This window comes from Phyllobates terribilis, unplaced genomic scaffold (genome assembly GCF_046119375.1).
Source record: "Phyllobates terribilis strain yellow unplaced genomic scaffold, ASM4611937v1 Scaffold_234__1_contigs__length_3078370, whole genome shotgun sequence".
NCBI lineage: Eukaryota > Metazoa > Chordata > Amphibia > Anura > Dendrobatidae > Phyllobates > Phyllobates terribilis.
The window spans coordinates 41,800-67,758 of NW_027362994.1; positions in this window are offsets into that span (position 1 = coordinate 41,800).

The window sequence follows — 25,959 nt, forward strand, 5'->3', positions numbered from 1 at the left end:
AATAAGATAATCAGAGTAGATTGCTATTGCGGGTTTTGATGTAGAAAATAAACCCTGCACTTTACGCTCCCTGGAACCTGAACTAATTAACTAATTGTTTTTAGTAAGAAAAAAATAAAAAAATTGCGCGGCTGAGTCTTGCTCTTGATGATGGCGGTGCGCTGAGTAGCTGGTTGATTAGATGCAGCGTTTATAAGTGGAAGACAGTGGGATTTGTGTGCAGCGTCTATTGGAGCCTGTGGTTGTCTGAAACGCTGCCTCATTAGAAGTTAAGCTTCTTTGTTCTTCCCCTCATGCTTTACACTGCAGTTTTGCTTTGCAGCATACAAGAAATGAAGAATGCTCATAAATGACGTGGTGTTACCCTCTCCTTACCCTCTCGGCCTTACAGAAACAGCAGGAGCCACTTTCGGCTGGAACCAGCTCCCCTGTCAGTTCTCCATCCAAGATGAACATGGGAAGCATCACCGGCTCCGGAGAAGCCCCCTCGGTCAATGGACAAACCCACCCACACATAGACAATGCTGAGAAAGAACTGGAGGCCGACCCCGCTGGAAGACCTGCTGGAGAACGCGCCTAAAGGTGCGTCCTATTGACCCCAGTGGGGTTGGGGTCTGTTGGGTGGACAAACAGACGATACCTGGACATTGGCTAATGGTTTATGTTTGCTCATTATTTTTCCACTTCCTTCTCTCTACAGAGTCCACGCCGGTCATTGCTGCCCCATCCATGTGGACAAGACCCCAAATTAAAGACTTCAAAGAGAAGATCCGGCAGGACGCGGATTCAGTCATCACCGTCGGAAGAGGAGAGGTGGTCACAGTCCGGGTCCCCACACACGAGGAGGGCTCCTATCTTTTCTGGGAGTTTGCCACAGATAACTTTGACATTGGTTTTGGGGTTTACTTTGAATGGACAGACTCCCCAAACACGGCTGTGAGCGTGCACGTCAGCGAGTCCAGCGAGGACGAGGACGAAGGTACTTTGTACAATTTTCATACTTCATTCCTGTACAATAAATACTGTAGCAGGTCTTCACTGCATCTCACCCCCTCTTCCTGAAGAGGTCGGGGGTCTCTCGAGAAGCAGCATCTTACCCCCTCGTTTTAAGGAGGTTGGGGCCTCTCGAGAAGCAGTGTCTTACCCCCTCGTCTTAAGGAGGTTGGGGCCTCTCAAGAAGCAGTGTCTCACCCCCTCGTCTTGAGGAGGTTGGGGCCTCTCGAGAAGCAGCGTCTCACCCCTTTGATTTGAGGAGGTTGGGGCCTCTTGAGAAGCAGCATCTCACCCCTTCGTCCTGAGGAGGTCGGGGGGTCTCTCTAGAAGCAGCATCTCACCCTTTCGTCCTGAGGAGTTAGGGGGTCTCACCCCCTCGCCCTGAAGAGTTCTGGGGGTCCTATTGAAGCAGCGTCTCACCCCCTCGTCCTGAGCAGGTTGGGGGCCTGTTGAGAAGCAGCGTCTCACCACCTCATCCGGACGAGGTAGGGGGCCTTTCGAGAAGCAGCGTCTCACCCCCTCATCCGGACGAGGTAGGGGGCCTTTCGAGAAGCAGCGTCTCACCCCCTCATCCGGACGAGGTCGGGGCCTCTTGAGAAGCAGCGTCCCACCCCCTTGTTCCGAGGAGGTCGGAGGCTTCTGGAGAAGCACCAACTGGTCATGGATGTTCACCTCTGCAGGAGATCAAAAACCAACAATGTGCTCTCTGGGGCGTTACTGTGGTCTCTCTTGCTTTCCGTAGGTTAAGATTGACCTATCAGACTGGCGGGATGGTTGAGTCGCTGCCTAATTTATCCTCTCCCCAATGCCAGTAGTGGAGGAGCTGTGCCTCTGCAGAGGGAAAACGGGCCGCATCTAGCGTCAGAGAGACTCATTCACACTTTAAAGTAAAAAGCTTGCGAGCGTGCTCTCCTTGCCAAGGAAACCAGTCACCACTGATAGTTTGTAGAGGTGGCCGGTATCCTAGGCAACCAGCTGTAAACTATAGAATTAAGAATACCTCCATATTTGACAACAGAGATACTTTTTAATAAAGAGTGAAATGTAAAGTTCCTGGTGTTTACAAGCACTTTGCAATTTTACCCAGCGAAGATGGAGGAAAAACCGCACCAAAAACGGATCAGATCAGCATGAGTCGCCCTGTACTCTCTCTGCGGGATTTCTGTAAGACTGCTTGTTTCCGGATTATTCCCGGAAGACCCCTTTATGCTTCTGTTTTAGCTCCGCGCCCATGACTTGTCCCACTCTGATATCCTGGACTCACTCCTGACTTGTGTCTGTTCTTTACAGAGAATCCCAACAACGAAGAGAAAGCCGAAAAGAACGCCAACAAGCCTCAGCTGGAGGAGATTGTGCCGGTCTACAGGCGGGATCGTCACGAAGAGGTGGACGCCGGCAGCCACCAGTACCCCGGCCGGGGGCTCTACCTGCTCAAATTTGACAACTCTTATTCCTTGTGTCGTTCAAAATCTGTGTACTACAGAGTGTATTATACTAGATAAAGGAGGGGCCTGCGGTCAGGGGGAGGAGCCGGCAATCAGGGGGAGGGGCAAGTGATCATGGGGCGGGGCCTGCAATCAGGGGGAGGGGCCAGGGCAGTAAGTCGCTCACATGACCTGGATCCTTTTCGATAAGTGTCGCCTCCTCATCGCTCCTCGTGGCGGCCGACACTAATTCAGAGTGCTGTGATTTAACCCGTTCTTTGCCACTACGATTGGTGGACATGAAAGGGGTTAAACATAATTTGGCTGTGCCTGCACTTTTGTGTTTTGTGTTTTTTTTCGCACTTGTTTGGGATTTTTAATTCTATTCTATGTGCGCCCACTCGGGGGCATTTCATGATCTGTTCAGAAGATGAACGCGCATGAGAAGCGTCATGGAGGAGGGGGCACCTTTGTGTTGGGTACCAGGGTAGTGGGCGCCCCCTCAAGACTGGTGGAAGGGTAAAGGTCCCATGCGTTCCCCTCGGTCTGCCCTATTCTGTACCACGCGCAGGTAGCTCAGCGCCATCGCAAACAGCAACGGTTTCTCCTCCACTATAGGTCAGGGCAAATCCGAAATGTGCTGTTGCCTCTCTGGTATCAGCCGTCTGTAGCGGGCAGGAGAGGGTAGTGGGGAAAGTTTCTTATCTCTTCTCTCATCAGTCTGATTTGTCTGATCTTGTACCATGTAAAATATGTAACAAATATGAGAAATGGTTTATAATAATAATAATCATATGGAATAATCTGTCCTGTGTGATCTGGTGGAAACACTGCACCTCCCCCAATGCCCCGCAGCAGAGCATGCGCTATGTGAGACCACCAGGGGTGGGCCGCAGGGCGGAGGGGGGGGTTCACGAAGCCTGAGAAGCTAGGAGGAATCTGGCAGACTTGCGATTGCTGCTCTGGAGGTGATAACAGCATTTCCTATAGATTTTACCTGTATGATGCTGCACTACGCCTTGTTGCCGTATAAGGGTAAGTCACAGGGCAACGGTCTCTGGTTGTTGTGAAACTACAACTCCCAGCATGCCCGGACAGCTCCTTGACTTTAGTCTGACTTGCACTAATACATTCTGTAATTTCGGTTGTTTTCTATGAAGGCGTCGCTTTTCTATATCGCGTCCAATGAGCTGGATGAGGGCAGAATACGGCCGCCATACATTTACCATGGGAGATGGCTGATCGGCTCTGTGTATCGCTCAGTGCACCTATGTGGGAGCAGTCAGGGCGGCCATATTGCTCATCACTCAGCTTTCCCAGAAACTGAACGGAGGGATAGAATTTGCCCCTGCAAATGATACTATGAGCTGTAGGGATTAATGGCCAGACATTTAGATCCAGACTGTAGAGATTGTGGACGGTGGGGATCAGGCTGGTCACAGGACAGGGCCGTGCAGATGGTTTCCGCTCTGCATTTGGGGGGCGCAGGTATCGTATACGGCTCCTATTATAAGGCGCTATACAGGTCGGGTGTTGGACTTTGCTGCCAGCAGCTGCACTTCTCCCTGCAGAAATGAGACCACCCATCCCCTTCAGCAGAGCAGTGATCAGAGCTATGGACGGGTGGGCTGTAACATTAGGGGCCCCTGGTACTCAACTTTCAGCCTGGAAGCAAGAAAAATCTCAGGTGCCAGTTTCTGATCATGTGGTTCAGTGTGATGTGAATGTTCAGGAATCTGCACCAATTTATTTACTATGTCTAAAGTCTGTCTTCTAATACAAGAATTAAGGTGCTGCCAGCAGCCACCACTAGAGGGCACCTGTGGTGTATGCACTGAGCTCTGCGCTGCCAGCAGCCTCCACTAGAGGGCACCTGTGGTGTATGCACTGAGCTCTGCGCTGCCAGCAGTCTCCACTAGAGGGCGCCTGTGGTGTATGCACTGAGCTCTGCGCTGCCAGCAGCCTCCACTAGAGGGCACCTGTGGTGTATGCACTGAGCTCTGCGCTGCCAGCAGTCTCCACTAGAGGGCGCCTGTGGTGTATGCACTGAGCTCTGCGCTGCCAGCAGCCTCCACTAGAGGGCACCTGTGGTGTATGCACTGAGATCTGCACTGCCAGCAGCCTCCACTAGAGGGCACCTGTGGTGTATGCACTGAGATCTGCACTGCCACCAGCCTCCACTAGAGGGCACCTGTGGTGTATGCACTGAGATCTGCACTGCCAGCAGCCTCCACTAGAGGGCACCTGTGGTGTATGCACTGAGCTCTGCTCTGCCAGAAGTCTCCACTAGAGGGCGCCTGTGGTGTATGCACTGAGCTGTGCGCTGCCAGCAGTCTCCACTAGAGGGCACCTGTGGTGTATGCACTGAGATCTGCACTGCCAGCAGCCACCACTAGAGGGCACCTGTGGTATGTTGAATGCACTGAGCTCCATACCACCATCAGCCACCACTAGAGGGCACCTGTGCTGTTGTATGCACTGAGCTGTGCCTTTCCTGTGCTGTTGTATGGACAGAGCTCTGCGCTGCCAGCAGCCACCACTAGAGGGCGCCTGCGGTATGTTGTATGCACTGAACTCTGCGCTGGCTGCTGCCACCACTGGAGGGCACTTTCGTTATGTACTGAGCTCCATGCAGCCAGCGGTCACCATTAGAGGACGCCTGTTGTATGTACTGAGCTCCGCACTGCCTGCAGTAACCACTAGAGGATGCCTGTGGTGTATGCACTGAGCTCTGCGCTGCCAGCAGCCTCCACTAGAGGATGCCTGTGGTGAATGCCCTGAGATCTGCGCTGCCAGCAGCCACCACTAGAGGGCGCCTGTGGTGTATGCACTGAGATCTGCACTGCCAGCAGCCTCCACTAGAGGACGCCTGTGGTGTATGCACTGAGATCTGCGCTGCCAGCAGCCACCACTAGAGGGCGCCTGTGGTGTATGCACTGAGATCTGCGCTGCCAGCAGTCACCACTAGAGGGCGCCTGTGGTGTATGCACAGAGATCTGCGCTGCCAGCAGTCACCACTAGAGGGCGCCTGTGGTATGGTGTATGCACTGTGCTCTGCGCTGCCAGCAGCCACCACTAGAGGGAGCCTGTGGTGTATGCACAGAGATCTGCGCTGCCAGCAGTCACCACTAGAGGGCGCCTGTGGTATGGTGTATGCACTGTGCTCTGCGCTGCCAGCAGCCACCACTAGAGGGCGCCTGTGGTATGGTGTATGCACTGTGCTCTGCGCTGTCAGCAGCCACCACTAGAGGGCGCCTGTGGTGTATGCACTGAGCTCTGCGCTGCCAGCAGCCACCACTAGAGGGTGCCTGTGATGTGTTGTATGCACTGAGATCTGCGCTGTCAGCAGCCTCCACTAGAGGGCGCCTGTGGTGTATGCACTGAGATCTGCGCTGCCAGCAGCCTCCACTAGAGGGCGCCTGTGGTGTATGCACTGAGATCTGCACTGCCAGCAGCCTCCACTAGAGGGCACCTGTGGTGTATGCACTGAGCTCTGCTCTGCCAGAAGTCTCCACTAGAGGGCGCCTGTGGTGTATGCACTGAGCTGTGCGCTGCCAGCAGTCTCCACTAGAGGGCACCTGTGGTGTATGCACTGAGATCTGCACTGCCAGCAGCCACCACTAGAGGGCACCTGTGGTATGTTGAATGCACTGAGCTCCATACCACCATCAGCCACCACTAGAGGGCACCTGTGCTGTTGTATGCACTGAGCTGTGCCTTTCCTGTGCTGTTGTATGGACAGAGCTCTGCGCTGCCAGCAGCCACCACTAGAGGGCGCCTGCGGTATGTTGTATGCACTGAACTCTGCGCTGGCTGCTGCCACCACTGGAGGGCACTTTCGTTATGTACTGAGCTCCATGCAGCCAGCGGTCACCATTAGAGGACGCCTGTTGTATGTACTGAGCTCCGCACTGCCTGCAGTAACCACTAGAGGATGCCTGTGGTGTATGCACTGAGCTCTGCGCTGCCAGCAGCCTCCACTAGAGGATGCCTGTGGTGAATGCCCTGAGATCTGCGCTGCCAGCAGCCACCACTAGAGGGCGCCTGTGGTGTATGCACTGAGATCTGCACTGCCAGCAGCCTCCACTAGAGGACGCCTGTGGTGTATGCACTGAGATCTGCGCTGCCAGCAGCCACCACTAGAGGGCGCCTGTGGTGTATGCACTGAGATCTGCGCTGCCAGCAGTCACCACTAGAGGGCGCCTGTGGTGTATGCACAGAGATCTGCGCTGCCAGCAGTCACCACTAGAGGGCGCCTGTGGTATGGTGTATGCACTGTGCTCTGCGCTGCCAGCAGCCACCACTAGAGGGAGCCTGTGGTGTATGCACAGAGATCTGCGCTGCCAGCAGTCACCACTAGAGGGCGCCTGTGGTATGGTGTATGCACTGTGCTCTGCGCTGCCAGCAGCCACCACTAGAGGGCGCCTGTGGTATGGTGTATGCACTGTGCTCTGCGCTGTCAGCAGCCACCACTAGAGGGCGCCTGTGGTGTATGCACTGAGCTCTGCGCTGCCAGCAGCCACCACTAGAGGGTGCCTGTGATGTGTTGTATGCACTGAGATCTGCGCTGTCAGCAGCCTCCACTAGAGGGCGCCTGTGGTGTATGCACTGAGATCTGCGCTGCCAGCAGCCTCCACTAGAGGGCGCCTGTGGTGTATGCACTGAGATCTGCGCTGCCAGCAGCCTCCACTAGAGGGCACCTGTGGTGTATGCACTGAGATCTGCGCTGTCAGCAGCCTCCACTAGAGGGTGCCTGTGGTGTATGCACTGAGATCTGCGCTGCCAGCAGCCTCCACTAGAGGGCGCCTGTGGTGTATGCGCTGAGCTCTGCATTGCCTGCGCTGTTGTATGGACAGAGCTCTGCGTTGCCAGCAGCCACCACTAGAGGGCGCCTACGGTATGTTGTATGCACTGAACTCTGCGCTAGCTGCAGCCACCACTGGAGGGCACCTGCTGTATATAATGAGCTTCATGCTGCCTGCGGTCACCACTAGAGGGCGCCTGTGGTGTGTTGTATGCACTGAGCTCCCCCTAGTGGTGGCTGTGAGTAATCAGCATTTTAAAGTCTTATGTAAAAAGATAAAATAAATTAAAATTGTGTACAACTTGGAAAGGTGGACAGGTCACTAATGGGCTCCAATATTGAATTTGCCCTGAAAAATCAGCTATTCCCATCAATGAGCTCTCGCTGAGCAGCACATATGTGCTTAACCCCTTATTAGTCAATCATTCCTGAAAACCCCCCCATTACCCTGCAGTAACCCTAAATCCCCGTAGCCTTTGCAGGGCGTCCGTGTGTTATACCTGCACTGAATCTGTATTTCAGCCTCTCGTCCTTTGGGGCCTCAGGATCTTGACAAGTTCCCCTGAAGACCCCCAGATGCAGAATGTCCCCATGATGGAAGGTTTCCCAGCATATAGCATCCATCGCCCCTTGTCAGCGCTGCCTGCCGGGGCCGGACGTTAACCCTTTCTTTCCCCGTGAGCCCCCTCTCGTCTCGTTGCTGCCTTCCAGCTCTTCACCAATCAGCGAATCGTATTGGTGAGGACCGGGGAGCGCCGCTGCCTGTGCGGATACTTCCACTGCAAGAAGCCGAGAGATGAGCGACTGCTCGCAGCAGAAGTATCCCGACCCGCAGCGCCGCTCCCCGGTCCTCCCTTCACACCCTAGCCGCTGATGTCCCCACAGTATCCGCATGGTGTTACAAAGGTCCGGACATTTGTGTTAAAAATCGCTGATTGGTCGCTGGCGCTGCCCGCGACCAATCACCGATTTGGGCGCCAAATTTAAATATCGGCCGCGACCAATCACCGATCTTGGCTCCACATTTAAACACCGCTCTCGGCTTCTCGGAGTGGAAGTATCCGCACAGGCAGCGGCGCTCCCCGGTCCTCACTAATACGATTCCGCTCCCCGCTCCTCACCAATACGATTCGCTGATTGGTCGCGTGCGGAGAGCGCGACCAATCAGTGATGTTGGCGCTAAAGTTAAACACCACTGTGCTGATTGGTCGCCGACGCTGTGCGCGACCAATCACCGATTTGGGCGGCACATTTAAATAGCGTCCGCGACCAATCAGTACAGCGGTGTTTAAATGTGGAGCCAAGATCGGTGATTGGTCGCGGCCGATATTTAAATTTGGCGCCGAAATCGGTGATTGGTTGCGGGCAGCGCCAGCGACCAATCAGCGATTTTTAACACAAATGCTGACATCCATGCGGCTAGGGCGTGAAGGGAGGACCGGGGAGCGGCGCTGCGGGTCCAATTGGTCGCGGCCGCTATTTAAATGTGCCGCACAAATCGTTGATTGGTTGCGGACTTGGCCCGCGACCAAGCACTGATCTTGCGGCCAAAGTTAAACACTACTGTGCTGATTGGTCGCGGACTCTGCCCGCGACCAATCACGGATTTGGGCGCCAAATTTAAATATCGGCCGCGACCAATCACCGATCTTGGCTCCACATTTAAACACCGCTGTGCTGATTGGTCGCTGCCGATATTTAAATGTGGCTCCCAAACCGGTGAGTGGTCGCGGGCGGCGTCGCCGACCAATCAGCACAGCGGTGTTTAAATGTGGAGCCAAGGTCAGTGATTGGTCGGGTCCGAAGACCGCGACCAATCATCGAATCTTCTTGGTGAGGACCGGGGAGCGCTGCTGCCTGTGCGGCTACTTACGCTGCGAGAACCCGGGACATAGTGGGCGCTGGCAGCAGAAGTATCCCGACCCGCAGCGCCGCTCCCCGGTCCTCCCTTCCGCATGGAGGTCAGTGGCACCGGCGGTCCTTCCGCTGCTACCAGCCGGGAGATGAGCGCCTTGCGCCGCTCATCTCCCGGCTGCATCTCCGTCCCGCAGATGGGTCCGGCGGTCGGGTTCCTTCTGCTGTTGCTGGCCGGGAGATGAGCGCCTCGCGGAGCTCATCTCCCGGCTGCATCGCCGCTCAGCTCCGTCCCCCAGATGAGCCGCTAACGGCCGCCATCTTTTTTCAGAAATCCCGCAGCGCTGATTGGCCGCTGCCGGACCAATGAGCGACGCGGGATTTCCTGGACAGACAGACAGACAGACAGACAGATGGGATAAGACGATTATATATATATAGATAATTTACCTTTCTCCTCATTAAAGATGGAATTAGCGGCTTTTTGATTTTCTTATGATGTAAAAACTGCGCCTGAGATGATTCATTACGGTGTAATACAATCACCCCACGAGGAGCTTTTACAATCTGTTATAGAGACCTGATGCTTAAAGGGGTTGTCTACTTTTATATACCCCCCCCCCCCTATAAGGGGATGGGGGGCAGTGATGGCATTTAATGGGGGTTGGTCACGCTCCCTTTATTAGTACGACACCAGCTTGTCTGTTCTGCTTAAAAGCCTCTCTATATGCCCTATTACTTCCTATGGCTATCATGCAGAATATTTGTAACTTTTAGGTTGTTCTGTGCTATATTATTTTTTAATAGCATCAAAATTCCCCATGTAAATTATAAATTTCTTTCTGCTTTGCTCATAGCCACCACTAGAGGGTGCCACATGCATACAGATTTGTGTTCCTTATATAAACAGAATGCAAAGAACTCCCCCTAGTGTTGGCTGCAGGTACCTAGAATGTAACATCAATGACTTGGGTTGAGGAAATAAAACGTACAATTATGTACTAAATGGTAAAACAATGGGTAAAATAGTCGCTATAGACTTGCGTGTATGGGCGGAAGTTGAAGTCCACTTTAGTGACCAGTGGCCGGCAAATAAAATGATGGGATGCATTAAAAGAGGCCGAGCTGCTCCTGAGGAGAACGTCCTTCTGCCTTTATACAAGTCCCTATTGCGGCCACACAGGACTGGGGACAATTTTGGGCTCCAGTCTATAAGGAAGATATAGATGAACTAGAGCGGGTGCAGAACAACCAAGGTGATGAAGGGAATGAGGGACTGCAGAGGACGAGGGATCAGACTAGGGGGTTATTCAGTTTGGAGAAAAGACGGCTGACGGGAAATCTCATTACAATGGAGAAATGGATGAGGGGACAGGACCCAGATTTTCTGATGATCTTTCTACACCTTGATCTGCAACAATGACAAGGAGGCGTCCTCTCCATCTTCTATATATATAATTCAGTCAGTCAGTCAGTCAGTCAGTCAAGGAAATCCCGCGTCGCTCATTGGTCCGGCAGCGGTCAATCAACGCCGCGGGATTTCTGAAAAAAGATGGCGGCAGTTAGCGGCTCATCTCCCGGCCGGCAACAGCAGAAGGAACCCGACCGCCGGACCCATCTGCGGGACGGAGATGCAGCCGGGAGATGAGCGGCGCGAGGCGCTCATCTCCCGGCCGGTAGCAGGGGAAGGACCGCCGGCGCCGCTGACCTCCATGCGGAAGGGAGGACCGGGGAGCGGCGCTGCGGGTCGGGATACTTCTGCTGCGAGCGCCCGCTATGTCCCGGGTTCTCGCAGCATAAGTAGCCGCACAGGCAGCGCTGCTCCCCGGTCCTCACAAAGACGATTCGATTATTGGTCGCGGTCTTCGGACCCGACCAATCACTGATCTTAGCGCAAAAGTTAAATACCGCTGTGCTGATTGGTCGCCGACGCTGCCCGCGACCAATCACCGATTTGGGCGCCACATTTAAATATCGGCCGCGACCAATCAGCACAGCGGTGTTTAAATGTGGAGCAAAGATCTGTGATTGGTCGCGACCGATATTTAAATTTGGTGCCCAAATCGGTGATTGGTCGCGGGCAGCGTCCGAGACCAATCAGCACAGTAGTGTTTCACTTTGGCCGCAAGATCAGTGATTGGTCGCGGGCCAAGTCCGCGACCAATCAACGATTTGTGCGGCACATTTAAATACCGGCCACGACCAATTGGATGTCAGCGCCGCTCCCCGGTCCTCCCTTCACGCCCTAGCCGCATGGATGTCAGCGGCGCTGCCTGTGCAGCTACTTCCGCTCCGAGAACCCGGGACATGAGCAGGCGCTCGGAGCAGAAGTATCCCGACCCGCAGCGCCGCTCCCCGGTCCTCCCTTCACACCCTAGCCGCTGATGTCCCCACAGTATCCGCATGGTGTTACAAAGGTCCGGACATTTGTGTTAAAAATCGCTGATTGATCGCTGGTGCTGCCCGCGACCAATCACCGATTTGGGCGCCAAATTTAAATATCGGCCGCGACCAATCACCGATCTTGGCTCCACATTTAAACACCGCTGTGCTGATTGGTCGCGGTCGATATTTGAATTTGGCACCCAAATCGGTGATTGGTCGCGGGCAGCGCCAGCGACCAATCAGCGATTTTTAACACAAATGTCCGGACCTTTGTAACACCATGCGGATACTGTGGAGACATCAGCGGCTAGGGTGTGAAGGGAGGACCGGGGAGCGGCGCTGCCGGTCGGGATATTTCTGCTGCGAGCGCCCGCTCATGTCCCGGGTTCTCGCAGTGGAAGTAGCCGCACAGGCAGCGGCGCTCCCCGGTCCTCACTAATACGATTCCGCTCCCCGCTCCTCACCAATACGATTCGCTGATTGGTCGCGTGCAGAGAGCGCGACCAATCAGTGATCTTGGCGCTAAAGTTAAACACCGCTGTGCTGATTGGATGCGGACGCCAGACGCGTCCAATCACCGAGATTGGCGCCAAATTTAAACAACGCTCTGCTGATTGGTCGCGGACTCCAGCTGCGACCAATCAGCGATTTTGGCGCCAAATTTAAACACCGCTCTGCTGATTGATCGCGGTCGCTGGCCGAGATCAATCAGCAGTATTGGGGCCAAATTTAAACCTCACTCTGCTGATTGGTCGCAACCACCGGCCGCGACCAATCTGCGTTATTTTGTGCCAAATTTAAACAACGCTCTGCTGATTGGTCGCGGCCGTCAGCCGCGATTAATTAGCGATTTTGGCGCCAAATTTAAACATGCTCTCCAGTCCTCACTAACACGGTTTGCTGATTGGTCGCGGCCGCCGCCCGCGACTAAGCGATTTTGGCGCAAAATTCAACCACCGCTCTGCTGATTGGTCGAGGCCGCCGGCCGAGATCAATCAGCAGTATTGGTGCCAAATTTAAACACCGCTTCGCTGATTGGTCGCGGTGGCCGGCCGCGACCAAGCAGCGAAATTGGCACCAAATTTAAACGCTCTGCTGATTGGTCGAGGCCGCCGGCCGTGACCAATCAGCCATATTGGTGCCAAATTTAAACACCGCTTCGCTGATTGGTCGCGGTGGCCGGCCGCGACAAAGCAGCGAAATTGGCGCCAAATTTAAACACCGCTCTGCTGATTGGTCGCGGTTACCGGTCTCGAATAATCAGCATTATTAGTGCCAAATTTAAACACCGCTGTGCTGATTACTCGCGACCAATCTGCGATATAGGCGCCAAATTTTAACACCGCTTTGCTGATTGGTTACGGTTGCCGGCCTCGACCAATCAGCGATTTTGCCGCAAAATTGAAACACAGCTCTGCTGATTGCGCCCGGTCGGCCGCATACCTATTCTAGAATACCCGATGCATTAGAATCGGGCCACCATCTAGTCTAATCATAATAACAGACGGGGATTCTTTACTGTAAGAGCATTAAGACTATGGATCTCTCTGTCACATGATGCTGTCATGGTGGATTCACTACCAGTATACAAGGAGGGCCTGGACACCTTTCTTGAAGAATATATTCTTATAGTTTCTAGATTGTGTGATGATGGTGATCCAGGGAACTCGCCTGATTGCCGTTTGTGGAGTCAGGAAGGAATTTTCCCCTGATATGGGGCAATTAGCATCTGTCTCCCGGGGTTTTTGTTTTCTTTCCTCTAGATCAGTGTTTCCCAAACTCCAGTCCTCATGGCCCCACAGGTCATGTTTTCAGGATCTCCTTAGTGTTACACAGGTGATGGAAGTATCATCAAGACATCAGGAATTCTCTCACCTGTGCAACACTATGGAAATCCTGAAAACGTGACCTGTGGGGGCCGTGAGGATGGGGTTTGGGGAACACTGCTCTAGATCAACGTGTTATTGTACTGGTTGAACTTGATGGACTTGTGCAGTCAACCTAAAAGGGAGTCAGCACAGAATGACTGTTCAAACCAAGCGCAGGCGCTTAGTGCATCATGGTGCAGCCAAACATTGAAGGTCGCCTTCCCACGTGCTTGTTTTCTCTCCATTTGCACACCTCGCCCCCCCCCCCCACCTTTGATGATAGCTCTGGCTTCATAGAGCAATGTTTGGCCAAATCACGGTGCACCGAGGGCCGGTGCTTGGTTTAAACAGTCGTTCTGTGCTGTCAGACTCGTTTTAAATGTTTGGCCTCGCCAAAGGTGCACTAAGCGCCTGTGTTATCACAGAATAGTGAGGACCGGTGTAGAGCGTGAGGCGTGGACATGGTGGTATCACAATAGTGAGGACTGGTGTAGAGCGTGAGGCGTGGACATGGTGGTATCACAATAGTGAGGACGGATGTAGAGCGTGAGGCGTGGACATGGTGGTATCACAATAGTGAGGACGGGTGTAGAGCGTGAGGCGTGGACATGGTGGTATCACAATAGTGAGGATGGGTGTAGAGCGTGAGGCGTGGACATGGTGGTATCACAATAGTGAGGACGGGTGTAGAGCGTGAGGCGTGGACATGGTGGTATCACAATAGTGAGGACGGGTGAGATCGTGAGGCGTGGACATGGTGGTATCACAATAGTGAGGACGGGTGAGATAGTGAGGCGTGGACATGGTGGTATCACAATAGTGAGGACGGGTGTAGAGCGTGAGGCGTGGACATGGTGGTATCACAATAGTGAGGACGGGTGTAGAGCGTGAGGCGTAGACATGGTGGTATCACAATAGTGAGGATGGGTGAGATCGTGAGGCGTGGACATGGTGGTATCACAATAGTGAGGACGGGTGTAGAGCGTGAGGCGTGGACATGGTGGTATCACAATAGAGAGGACGGGTGTAGAGCGTGAGGCGTGGACACGGTGGTATCACAATAGTGAGGACGGGTGTAGAGCGTGAGGCGTGGACATGGTGGTATCACAATAGTGAGGACGGGTGAGATCGTGAGGCGTGGACATGGTGGTATCACAATAGTGAGGACGGGTGTAGAGCGTGAGGCGTGGACATGGTGGTATCACAATAGTGAGGACGGGTGTAGAGCGTGAGGCGTGGACATGGTGGTATCACAATAGTGAGGACGGATGTAGAGCGTGAGGCGTGGACATGGTGGTATCACAATAGTGAGGACGGGTGTAGAGCGTGAGGCGTGGACATGGTGGTATCACAATAGTGAGGATGGGTGTAGAGCGTGAGGCGTGGACATGGTGGTATCACAATAGTGAGGACGGGTGTAGAGCGTGAGGCGTGGACATGGTGGTATCACAATAGTGAGGACGGGTGAGATCGTGAGGCGTGGACATGGTGGTATCACAATAGTGAGGACGGGTGAGATCGTGAGGCGTGGACATGGTGGTATCACAATAGTGAGGACGGGTGTAGAGCGTGAGGCGTGGACATGGTGGTATCACAATAGTGAGGACGGGTGTAGAGCGTGAGGCGTAGACATGGTGGTATCACAATCGTGAGGATGGGTGAGATCGTGAGGCGTGGATATGGTGGTATCACAATAGTGAGGACGGGTGTAGAGCGTGAGGCGTGGACATGGTGGTATCACAATAGTGAGGACGGGTGTAGAGCGTGAGGCGTGGACATGGTGGTATCACAATAGTGAGGACGGGTGAGATCGTGAGGCGTGGACATGGTGGTATCACAATAGTGAGGACGGGTGTAGAGCGTGAGGCGTGGACATGGTGGTATCACAATAGTGAGGACGGGTGTAGAGCGTGAGGCGTGGACATGGTGGTATCACAATAGTGAGGACGGGTGTAGAGCATGGGGCATGGACATGGTAGTATCACAATAGTGAGGACGGGTGTAGAGCGTGAGGCGTGGACATGGTGGTATCACAATAGTGAGGACGGCTGTAGAGCGTGAGGCGTGGACATGGTGGTAACACAATAGTGAGGACAGGTGTAGAGCGTGAGGCGTGGACATGGTGGTATCACAATAGTGATGACGGCTGTAGAGCGTGAGGCGTGGGCATGGTGGTAACACAATAGTGAGGACAGGTGTAGAGCGTGAGGCGTGGACATGGTGGTATCACAATAGTGAGGACGGGTGTAGAGCGTAAGGCGTGGACATGGTGGTATCACAATAGTGAGGACGGGTGTAGAGCGTGAGGCGGGGACATTGTGGTATCACAATAGTGAGGACGGGTGTAGAGCGTAAGGCGTGGACATGGTGGTATCACAATAGTGATGACGGGTGTAGAGCGTGAGGGGTGGACATGGTGGTAACAATAGTGAGGACGGGTGTAGGGCGTGAGGCGTGGACATGGTGGTAGCACAATAGTGAGGAAGGGTGTAGAGCGTGAGGCATGGACATGATAATCACAATAGTGAGGACGGGTGTAGAGCGTGAGGTGTAGACATGGTGGTAGCACAATAGTGAGGACGGGTGTAGAGCGTGAGGCATGGACATGGTGGTAGCACAATAGTGAGGACGGGTGTAGAGCGTGAGGCATGGACATGGTGGTAGCACAATAGTGAGGACGGGTGTAGAGCGTGAGGCGTGGACATGGTGGTAGCACAATAGTGAGGACGGGTGTAGAGCGTGAGGCATGGACATGGTGGTAGCACAATAGTGAGGACGGGTGTAGAGCGTGAGGCGTGGACTCTGTGTTGTCACACAATATAATCACATCTAGTAACAGAACCTTTAATGGATGTTTTATACAAAAGTGAACATTCGCTCTGAAGTCTTAAAACCCTATAATTCAAGAAACTATTTCCTCCATACGAAATGCACGTGTAGATAGTGAGTCGTGGACACGGTGGTATCACAATAGTGAGCACGGGTGTAGAGCGTGAGTCGTGGACGCGGTAGTGTCACAATAGTGAGGACGGGTGTAGATCGTGAGTCGTAGACGCGGTGGTATCACAATAGTGAGGACGGGTGTAGATCGTGAGTCGTGGACACGGTGGTATCACAATAGTGAGGACGAGTGTAGATCGTGAGTCGTGGACGCGGTGGTACCACAATAGTAAGGACGAGTGTAGACCGTGAGTCGTGGACGCGGTGGTATCACAATAGTGAGGACGAGTGTAGAGCGTGAGTCGTGGACGCGGTATCACAATAGTGAGGACGGGTGTAGATCGTGAGTCGTGGACGCGACGGTATCACAATAGTGAGGACGAGTGTAGATCGTGAGTCGTGGACGCGGTGGTATCACAATAGTGAGGACGGGTGTAGAGCGTGAGTCGTGGACGCGGTGGTATCACAATAGTGAGGACGGGTGTAGAGCGTGAGTCGTGGACACGGTGGTATCACAATAGTGAGGACGGGTGTAGAGCGTGAGTCGTGGACGTGGTGGTATCACAATAGTGAGGACGGGTGTAGAGCGTGAGGCGTGGACATGGTGGTAACACAATAGTGAGGACGGGTGTAGATCGTGAGTCGTGGACACGGTGGTATCACAATAGTGAGGACGATTGTAGATCGTGAGTCGTGGACGCGGTGGTAACACACAATAGTGAGGACAGGTGTAGATCGTGAGTCGTGCACGCGGTAGTGTCACAATAGTGAGGACGGGTGTAGATCATGAGTCGTGGACGGGGTGGTAACACACAATAGTGAGGACGGGTGTAGAGCGCGAGTCGTGGACATGGTGGTATCACAATAGTGAGGACGGGTGTAGATCGTGAGGCGTGGACTCTGTGTTGTCACACAATATAATCACATCTAGTAACAGAACCTTTAATGGATGTTTTATACAAAAGTGAACATTCGCTCTGAAGTCTTAAAACCCTATAATTCAAGAAACTATTTCCTCCATACGAAATGCACGTGTAGATAGTGAGTCGTGGACACGGTGGTATCACAATAGTGAGCACGGGTGTAGAGCGTGAGTCGTGGACGCGGTAGTGTCACAATAGTGAGGACGGGTGTAGATCGTGAGTCGTAGACGCGGTGGTATCACAATAGTGAGGACGGGTGTAGATCGTGAGTCGTGGACACGGTGGTATCACAATAGTGAGGACGAGTGTAGATCGTGAGTCGTGGACGCGGTGGTACCACAATAGTAAGGACGAGTGTAGACCGTGAGTCGTGGATGCGGTGGTATCACAATAGTGAGGACGAGTGTAGAGCGTGAGTCGTGGACGCGGTATCACAATTGTGAGGACGGGTGTAGATCGTGAGTCGTGGACGCGATGGTATCACAATAGTGAGGACGAGTGTAGATCGTGAGTCGTGGACGCGGTGGTATCACAATAGTGAGGACGGGTGTAGAGCGTGAGTCGTGGACGCGGTGGTATCACAATAGTGAGGACGGGTGTAGAGCGTGAGTCGTGGACACGGTGGTATCACAATAGTGAGGACGGGTGTAGAGCGTGAGTCGTGGACGTGGTGGTATCACAATAGTGAGGACGGGTGTAGAGCGTGAGGCGTGGACATGGTGGTAACACAATAGTGAGGACGGGTGTAGATCGTGAGTCGTGGACACGGTGGTATCACAATAGTGAGGACGATTGTAGATCGTGAGTCGTGGACGCGGTGGTAACACACAATAGTGAGGACAGGTGTAGATCGTGAGTCGTGCACGCGGTAGTGTCACAATAGTGAGGACGGGTGTAGATCATGAGTCGTGGACGGGGTGGTAACACACAATAGTGAGGACGGGTGTAGAGCGCGAGTCGTGGACATGGTGGTATCACAATAGTGAGGACGGGTGTAGATCGTGAGTCGTGGGCGCGGTGGTAACACAATAGTGAGGACGGGTGTAGATCGTGAGTCGTGGGCGCGGTGGTAACACAATAGTGAGGACGGGTGTAGATCGTGAGTCGTGGACGCGGTGGTAACACACAATAATGAGGACGGGTGTAGATCGTGAGTCGTGGACCCGATGGTATCATACAATAGTGAGGACGGGTGTAGAGCGTGAGTCGTGGACGCGGTGGTATCACAATAGTGAGGACGGGTGTAGATCGTGAGGCGTGGACATGGTGGTACACAATAGTGAGGACGGGTGTAGATCACGAGTCGTGCACGCGGTGGTAACACACAATAGTGAGGACGGGTGTAGAGCGTGAGTCGTGGGCGCGGTGGTATCATACAATAGTGAGGACGGGTGTAGATCGTGAGTCGTGGATGTGGTGGTAACACACAATAGTGAGGACGGGTGTAGAGCGTGAGTCGTGGGCGCGGTGGAGTCACACAATAGTGAGGACGGGTGTAGATCGTCAGTCGTGGATGCGGTGGTATCATACAATAGTGAGGACGGGTGTAGATCGTGAGTCGTGGGCGCGGTGGTATCATACAATAGTGAGGACGGGTGTAGAGCGTGAGTCATGGACGCGGTGGTAACACACAATAGTGAGGACGGGTGTAGATCGTGAGTCGTGGACCCGGTGGTATCACAATAGTGAGGACGGGTGTAGGTCGTGGGCGCGGTGGTAACACACAATAGTGAGGACGGGTGTAGATCGTGAGCGCAGTGGTAACACACAATAGTGAGAACGGGTGTAGATCGTGAGTCATGGACCCGGTGGTATCATACAATAGTGAGGACGGGTGTAGAGCGTGAGTCGTGGACGCGGTGGTATCACACAATAGTGAGGACGGGTGTAGAGCGTGAGTCGTGGACATGGTGGTATCACAATAGTGAGGACGGGTGTAGATCGTGAGTCGTGGGCACGGTGGTAACACACAATAGTGAGAACGGGTGTAGATCGTGAGGTCGTGGGCGCGGTGGTAACACACAATAGTGAGGACGGGTGTAGATCGTGAGTCGTGGACGCGGTGGTAACACACAATAGTGAGGACGGGTGTAGATCGTGAGTCGTGGACCCGATGGTATCATACAATAGTGAGGACGGGTGTAGAGCGTGAGTCGTGGACGCGGTGGTATCACAATAGTGAGGACGGGTGTAGATCGTGAGGCGTGGACATGGTGGTACACAATAGTGAGGATGGGTGTAGATCATGAGTCGTGGACGCGGTGGTAACACAATAGTGAGGACGGGTGTAGAGCGTGAGTCGTGGGCGCGGTGGTATCATACAATAGTGAGGACGGGTGTAGATCGTGAGTCGTGGATGTGGTGGTAACACACAATAGTGAGGACGGGTGTAGAGCGCGAGTCATGGACGCGGTGGTAACACACAATAGTGAGGACGGGTGTAGATTGTGAGTCGTGGGTGCGGTGGTAACACAATAGTGAGGACGGGTGTAGATCGTGAGTCGTGGGCGCGGTAGTGTCACAGTAGTGAGGACGGGTGTAGAGCGTGAGTGGTGGGCGTGGTGGATTCACACAATAGTGAGGACGGGTGTAGATCGTGAGCGCGGTGGATTCACACAATAGTGAGGACGGGTGTAGATCGTGAGTCGTGGGCGCGGTGGATTCACACAATAGTGAGGACGGGTGTAGAGCGTGAGTCGTGGGCACGGTGGATTCTCACAATAGTGTGGACGGGTGTAGATCGTGAGTCGTGGGCGCGGTGGATTCACACAATAGTGAGGACGGGTGTAGATCGTGAGTCGTGGGCGCGGTAGAGTCACACAATAGTGAGGACGGGTGTAGATCGTGAGTCGTGGGCGCGGTGGTAACACACAATAGTGAGAACGGGTGTAGATCGTGAGTCGTGGGCGCGGTGGTAACACACAATAGTGAGGACGGGTGTAGATCGTGAGTCGTGGGTGCGGTGGAGTCACACAATAGTGAGGACGGGTGTAGATCGTGAGTCGTAGGCGCGGTGGTAACACACAATAGTGAGGACGGGTGTAGATCGTGAGTCGTGGGTGCGGTGGAGTCACACAATAGTGAGGACGGGTGTAGATCGTGAGTCGTGGGCGCGGTGGAGTCACACAATAGTGAGGACGGGTGTAGATCGTGAGTCGTGGGCGCGGTGGAGTCACACAATAGTGAGGACGGGTGTAGATCGTGAGTCGTGGGTGCGGTGGAGTCACACAATAGTGAGGACGGGTGTAGATCGTGAGTCGTGGGCGCGGTGGAGTCACACAATAGTGAGGACGGGTGTAGATCGTGAGTCGTGGGCGCGGTGGAGTCACACAATAGTGAGGACGGGTGTAGATCGTGAGTCGTGGGTGCGGTGGTAACACACAATAGTGAGGACGGGTGTAGATCGTGAGTCGTGGGTGCGGTGGAGTCACACAATAGTGAGGACGGGTGTAGAGCGTGAGTCGTGGGCGCGGTGGAGTCACACAATATAACATCTAGTAACAGAACGCTTCCTTTAATGGATGTTTTATACAAAAGTGAAGCCATAAAACCCTATAATACAAGAAACAATATTTCCTCCGTCCACATCGCACAATTTCCTTCTCACAGAGCAGCAGTAACAGAACGCTGCAGATTCTCTGCAGAAACCTTTGGTGCCGTCTACACGACAGGAACGAGGCCACATTTTACCATTTGTACCACAAGTCCCCGAACAACAGACAAGAAACACGAGGACATGAACAGAAGGACAAAAGAAATCAGGAATCTCCTCCGTGTAACCAGAAGTGGGATCAGCGGAGACTCGTCCTCGCACACCTTATCCAGACATGGCGGCCGCCAGCGCCTTCACTTCAAAGGCCTCCGGAGGAATGGCACCCCGACTCTGTAAAGGGAAACCGATAATAAAGGAAAACCAAATCATACGTGTAAACCTGGAGACCAGACAGAAGCATCATTTACCCCTTTATACAGTCAGGGGGTGAGCGCTCTTAAAGGGGTTCTCCATTTATATGGAGATAAACATTAAATGGATTCTCTTATCAAGACGACTGCTCTCTATATACCGTATTAGTGCTTATAGATATTATAGAGGGGTCTCCCGCCCCGAACCCCCAGCTGTGAGCTAGAATAATACCTGGCCCCACCATCCCCCCCGGTGCATAACGTCCGGCACCATCTTGCCCCCCCCCGGTGTATAATGTCCTGCCCCATCTCGTCCCCTCCCCGGATGTATCATGTCCGGTCCCATCTCCCCCCTTCCTGGTGTATAACATCCAGCCCCATTGCTCCTCCTGTGCATAACGTCCGGCACCATCTTGCCCCCCCGGTGTATAATGTCCTGCCCCATTTCGTCCCCTCCCCGGATGTATCATGTCCGGTCCCATCCCCCCCCTTCCTGGTGTATAACATCCAGCCCCATTGCTCCTCCTGTGCATAACGTCCGGTCCCATCGACCCCCGATGCATAACGTCTGGCCCTTCCCCCTGCTGTGCATAACATTCAGTGCCATCGCCCCCCATGCATAACTTCCGACCCCATCGTCCCCCGGTGTAACATCTGGTCCCGTTGCGGTGTGATGTCTTCTGGATGAAGGGGCAACAATTCCCACCAATGCCTCCAAAATCTTATAGAAATCCTTCCCAGAAGAGCAGAAGCCGTTCTATCTGTGGAGGAGCGACTCCATATTAATGTCTATGGGTGTAAGATGGGAGGTGAGAGCTCCCTGGAGGTGAATGTGGAGGGGGCACATACTTTTCTCCAGATATTGTATGTACAGTGATTCCATAGAGCAAGAACTGATCTTTGCAGCTGTAATCAGCTCTGGCCAATAGAGGGCAGCACTGAACCTCTAAACACCTCCACAGGACACATGCAAAGACCTTCAGAGATACAGTGCAGGTGTCGGCTTCAGGTCACTGGAGACAGTCAGCAAGTAGGTTGCTTAATAAAACCATTTACCTTCAGGTGATGAAACACTTTCTTTGCTTGATGCACATCCCAGTTGTTGTCGTCAAGACATCTGTATGGGGAAAAGAGATTTTATCAAAAGACACCGACCACGGCGGCAGGAAGCCCATCGCCCGTGGCTGGTGTCACCTAAAGTTACATGATATAGAGGCAAAACCTCAGCTGTGAGAAGTGTCGGGGCTGCACAGGTTTTCAGTACCTTAATGGAAAGTGAAATGTTCCTATTCAGTGACAGAAAGCAGAGATCTTGGATACAAAGTGTATGATGAGGTTACAGAACCCCCCGCGCCCAGTGCCGCGCACCGCGGTCTCACTCACTTCAGAGCCCAGTCCGGCTTCATCCTCGTGTACGCGGAGAATGAGTGGACGGTGTACCTGGCGGCGGCGGAAGGGGCTTTCTCGCAGATCGCTGGGACAGGTTTGGGGGGCTCAAGTGATGGCGTTTCTTGCGGACCCCCGTATGCATTCAGTATAACCATCTGATCATTCAAAATCTGAGCGCTGGAAAAAGAGGAAAACAAAAAAGTAACTGAATTATTAGTGATTTCAATATCTCGGCTTGCTTTCAGTGAATGGGACCATGTTTGTTACACAGACCGGATTCCTCTCACTGCTAATCATTTACTAACTGGGGTCTACGCAATATGCTGTACAGATTTTATGCCTCGCGATGTAATTAAGAATATTCTCATTCATTGATGGCAAGCAGAGATCTGAAAACGCTGAAAAAATAGAAATATAAATTACCGTATATGCTCGAGTATAAGCCAAGGCACCTAATTTTACCACAAAAAACTGGGAAAACTTATTGACTTGAGTATAAACCCTAATTTGGGAAATGCAGCAGCTACTGGTAAATTTCCCCATCCTGGTACGCATGGCCCCCTCATCCCCAATCCTGGTATGCATGGACCCCTCATCCCTAATTCTGTTGTGCATGGCTCCCTCATCCCCAATCCTGGTACGCATGGCCCCCTCATCCCCAATCCTGGTACGCATGGCCCCCTCATCCCCAATCCTGGTACGCATGGCCCCCTCATCCCCAATCCTGGTACGCATGGCCCCCTCATCCCCAATCCTGGTACGCATGGCACCCTCATCCCCAATTCTGTTGTACATGGCCCCCTCATCCCTAATCCTGGTATACATGCCCCCCTCATCCCCAATCCTGGTATGCATGGCAGCCCTCATCCCCAATCCAGGTATGCATGGCAGCCCTCATCCCCAATCCAGGTATGCATGGCAGCCCTCATCCCCCAATCCAGGTATGTATGGCACCCCTCATCCCCCAATCCTGGTATGTACGGTACCCCTCATCCCCCAATCCTGGTATGCATGCCCCCCCATCCCCAATCCTCGTATGCATGGCACCCTCATGTCTAATCCTGGTATGTATGGTCCCCTCATCCCCAATCCTGGTATGCATGGCCTCCTCATCCCCAATCCTGGTATGCATGGCACCCCTATCCCCAATCCTGGTATGTGTGGGCCCCCTCATCCCCCAATCCGGGATTGTATGCCCCCCATCCCCAATCCTGGTATGCATGGCCTCCTCATACCCAATCCTGGTATGTATGGCCTTCCCATCCCCAATCCTGGTATGTATGGACCCCCTCATTCCCCAATCCTGGTATGCATGGCCGCATTACTGCACACACAAAAAAATAATCAAACACTGAAGGTACGTGCACACGATCAGTAATTGCTGCGGATTGTACGCTGCGCACTTGCGCTGCGTGCAATCCGCAGATGCCAGATGTTATAGAATAGTGGATGGGATTTATACAGATCCCATGCCCACTATGCGTCTCCATACACCTGCGGCTCACCCGCAGACACGGACATGCGGCGCGTCTTCCCAGACCTCAGTATGTCAATTTCTCTTGCGGAGACACTAGTCTCCGCAAGAGAAATTCTATCAGTGCAATGTATAGGATGCGGTGAATCCGCATGGCTCAATGAACACATGCGGATTTACCAGCGTGCAGCGCTTTGGACGCAGCATAAAGTATGCTGCGTTCAAAGCGCTGCCAATAACGCCCATGTGCACATACCCTTATACTCACCTTCCTTCCTCACCTCTGCTCTGCGTCCTTTTCTGCTGCAGCAGCTCATGTCAGCATCTGAGCAGCGCATGACGTCACTGCCATGCGCTCTCAGACGCTGAGCTGCTGGCACATTCACTCCTCTCCACCCCGGGACTATGGGCGTGGAGAAGAGTGAATATGCACTCTCTTTAGTAGCGGGCACTGTCAGCAGGAACTGCGGCTCAACGCTTCTCTGTGTCCGCTACTAAAGAGAATGAATATTCATTCTTCTCCACGCCCATGGGAGTGGAGAAGAGGGAATATTAATTTCTCTTTAGCGCGGGCACACGTGGTAGCTGCAGCAGCGGCTACTGCGTGTGCCCTGCTCCTCCACCGTCGCAACCTCCCCCAGCACTATCCACCACCAGAATTTCTATATACTCGAGTATATACCAGAGTATAAGCCGAGAGGGGCTTTATCAGAACAAAAAATGTGCTGAAAAACTCGGCTTATACTCGAGTATATACGGTATATTAAAAATCTGGTGAATTACATGATGATTGGAAGAGATGAGATCAATCATAACCTATGCAGCGGATACCACCACTGGCGGCCTCAGTATTCCTGTAGCCAGAAGACCACCGCCAGGAGGAGTTAACAGAGCGGCCGGTCATACATGCACCCTGCCTCCGCCAGGAGGAGTTAACAGAGCGGCCGGTCATACATGCACCCTGCATCCGCCAGGAGGAGTTAACAGAGCGGCCGGTCATACATGCACCCTGCATCCGCCAGGAGGAGTTAACAGAGCGGCCGGTCATACATGCACCCTGCCTCCGCCAGGAGGAGTTAACAGAGCGTCCGGTCATACATGCACCCTGCCTCCGCCAGGAGGAGTTAACAGAGCGGCCGGTCATACATGTGTAGCACCCTGAGGGCTCGGCTGCTACAGGGGTATTGCACCTCGACCCAGAGGTGTGATATTCCACTCCCGGGTAAGGATGGAGTGTGGACCAGGACTCAGTAAGCTGCATACACCACACACACCCCATTTCCGAGGGACAGCTCTACGGGGCTCCCATTTATATATATATGTAGGCACAACTGACCATGTCCCTGGCTGGAGTGGGGAGGGGGAGGAAAACCCAGTGGTGTAGGAGCAGATAGGGGTGGCTCTCTGGGCATAGGTAGGAGCCCATTGGTTGCTAGTCACCTGGGCTCACACATAGAGGGAGGTATATAAGGTGGGCACCATCTTAGAGTAGTCAGTTCAGTCCAGTCAGGAGGAGAAGAGAGAAGGAGAGTTCAGCCAGAGAGGGCTGACAGGGAGCTGTGGCTCAGTCTGGGCCCAGCTCCACGAGGCCGGCCTGGAGTGGAGGCCAGAGCCAGAGGAGAGGAACAGAAACAGCAAGGAACTGGAACAGAAAGGAAACAAGGAACAGCACATTAAGAGAGGCTCAGAGACACCAGAGAAGAAGGGACCCCATAGGCCCAGGAGAGTGCGGGTGAAGGGTTGGCAGAGCAGGGTACCGGAACCCAAATTGGTGGAGGCAACAAATTCCTCAGCCAAAGACCGAAGGTTGTGACCACATCTTGGTGCGACCCCTCACTACATCCACCAGGAAAGCATACCACATAGGGTCAGGGAAACCGGAGAGAGGTTTCGCCAAGAGAAGGCCCGAGGAAGCTGGACAAAGGTGGGTCACTGGTGGGGACGGCCAGAGCAAGAAAGAGAAGGGAGCCCTGTGCCACGCTCTGGAATTGCCTGGGAGTTG